The 2,508-nt window shown below is 43.8% G+C and overlaps 1 pseudogene; it reads left to right on the top strand.

Annotated features, from left to right (window-relative positions):
• LOC111813078 overlaps positions 1–1,711 on the top strand; it is a 12,495-nt pseudogene extending 10,784 nt beyond the window's left edge.
• The last annotated feature ends 797 nt before the right edge of the window (positions 1,712–2,508 follow it).

The following is a 2,508-nucleotide window of genomic DNA, read 5'->3' as shown; positions in this document are numbered from 1 at the left end:
AAAAAAAAAAAAAAAAAATCCTCCTCAGAAAGGAAAATCTCATAAAAACAAGAGGGAGCTGGGTGTGGTGGCACACTCAGGAGGCTGAAGCAGGTTACTGAGAGTGCCTCAAAAAACACACACACACACACAAAAAAAAAAAACACAACACAAAACAAAAAGGTTATTATGCATGAAAGCCTGATGATAACTATTACAAAGGACTGCCAAAAGCATCATTGTCCTAAATCAATTTAGCACTAGTGCCACTGAAAAATCCAGATCTTGGGATGTTCACACTGAAATGCATTCTGTGGGCCAAGGATAATATGAAGCCACATATGTGACCAGTAAATGGTAACTAAATAAATCGCCAGCACACAGAGCACTGTGTCTGTCCTTCTTTGTGATTCTCCCATGACCTCTGGAACTGGCTTTAATACAAGGAAAGCAATTACTAGGCTGGAGCAACACCCGCTGCTCACAGGCGCAGCTGGAAAAGTACTCCATAGGCGGGAGCTTAAACCTACCTTTTTAAAATGACACCAAACCCATGTCTTTTACCTGGTATGAAAAGAATGTAATTAAACCTGTGCTAGGGCACGCTATGTTTGATAGCATAGGTTGGTTAAACACCACAAAGGTAAGAGAAAGATGAGAAATTTCTATATAACTCTATTTTCTTTTCCTTTCCTCGAGGTGGGAGGGGCAATAGGCAAGGGAACCAGAGTTTCATTATGTAGCTCAAACGAGTTGAACTCAAAGCAATCCTCCTGCCTCAGCCTACTGAGTGCTAGTATTATAGATGTGTGCCACCATGCCTGGCAGTTCCTAGCGCGCTCTCTCGCTCTCTCTCTCTCTCTCTCTCTCTCTCTCTCTCTCAATGTATTTGGTTATTACAGGGTCTCACTACACAGCTTGGACTTAACGGTAATCCTCCTGCTTTCAGCCTTCCCAGTGCTGGGATTACAGGTATATGCTACTACACCTGGACTCTGGCCAGCTCAGCCTGCCCTGGGGGTGGGGCTGGCATGGCATGTGGTGCCAGGAATCGAACCACAGTCCCTGAGCTTGCCTAAGCTTGTCTAAGCAGGTGCTTTAGTCCACTGAGTTATCTCACCGGCCCCATAGCTATACTTTTTTTATTTTTTAGAATTGGCCTTCGATTTTTTAAAAATTTTTTAAATTTTTTTGGTGGTACTGGGGAATGAACTCAGGACCCTGCGCTTGCCAGGCAAGCGCTTATTCTACTGAGCCATCTCCCCGGCTGTACTTTTTTTAAATGACAGAGAAATCTCTTCACCCTCTGTAAATACAGGGTGGACCTCCACCAGTCAACACAATCTTACTATTGTATTGGGATACCGACTACATAGAGAAATAGTTTATCTGATCTGCTCACTGTGTTAGCAGGGCCCACCACGATCCACTGCTCTCTGTTTTGCAATCTTGGGTTTGGTTGCATTGTATATCCCGGGGTCAGGAGGGCAGCGATGGCTCAGCCTGGGGAAGTGAATGGTTTCACCCAGCAGGCTTCATGCCCGCTTCTCTCTCTGGCACCTGCTCCACTGTGAGCTGCTCCACTCCAGCCCGGCAGTCACAATCGCGACCCTCTGCTATAACGGTGCTGCTGCTCACCCTCATGCTTGGCTTCCCCATCCAGCAGATTGTAGTGCTTGATGAGCTTAAGACTGCCTATGCGCCTCTTGGAGATCAAGATGGAGCTGTGTGATGCACACTGATGAGCAGAGGGGGACTCAAAGCCTCTCCCCCAACCCTGAGGCAGATATTCTAGCGTAGGGTCAGAAAGGACCATGCAACTTAGCGTCTATGTTTTGGTGAGTTCTTAGAGCCACATACCATTAAGAGCATGCAAGAATGAGCAATTTCCCATTTCCATCAAATAATGCATTCACTTTAATTATTAAGCATAAGAGTTGGGTGACAGAAATAAAGCCATGCTGTTAAGTTGAGCTGTGGGGGACTCAGGTCAATAATTTCTGACATTGCCAGTTAAACAGAAGACCCAATGCTATTATGGGCTACTGGACTCTTTTAGAATATTTTGCTGAGTTTACACACCTATAATATTCAATAACGGAACTTAGAAAAAATGGGGTATACAGATGAAAGTCCATTTTGTATCTGTGTATTCAAAGTGGTTGGGATAGATATATAGTTACATTCTGTTAATGAATAGAATGATTTGTTCTAATGGTGTTTGTAAATAGGATCACAAGTCCACATCTTGTACAGCAATTAACCACTAAGAAGAATATATGCAGTGTGTTATTTTTTGAAAAATAAAAAAAAAAAAAAAGAGTTGGGTGACATCATGTAAGGAAATGTTGAGTTGGCTCCTGGCATATAACAAGTCTTCACTAAACTTAGGGGCCACCAGAGGAGTCACTGAAGATTACACTAATGGATGCACAGTTACACCTGGTAATAAGGGGTGTGCACGCATGTTTGTAATCTCAGCACTCAGGAGGCTGAGGCAAGAGGATTGCTGTGAGTTCAAGGCAATAC

The sequence above is a fragment of the Octodon degus genome, unplaced genomic scaffold (genome assembly GCF_000260255.1).
Source record: "Octodon degus isolate 3935 unplaced genomic scaffold, OctDeg1.0 scaffold00163, whole genome shotgun sequence".
In the NCBI taxonomy this organism is placed as follows: Eukaryota; Metazoa; Chordata; class Mammalia; order Rodentia; family Octodontidae; genus Octodon; species Octodon degus.
Note: the sequence above shows the minus strand (reverse complement) of the source record. Positions and strands in the feature narration are given on the sequence as shown.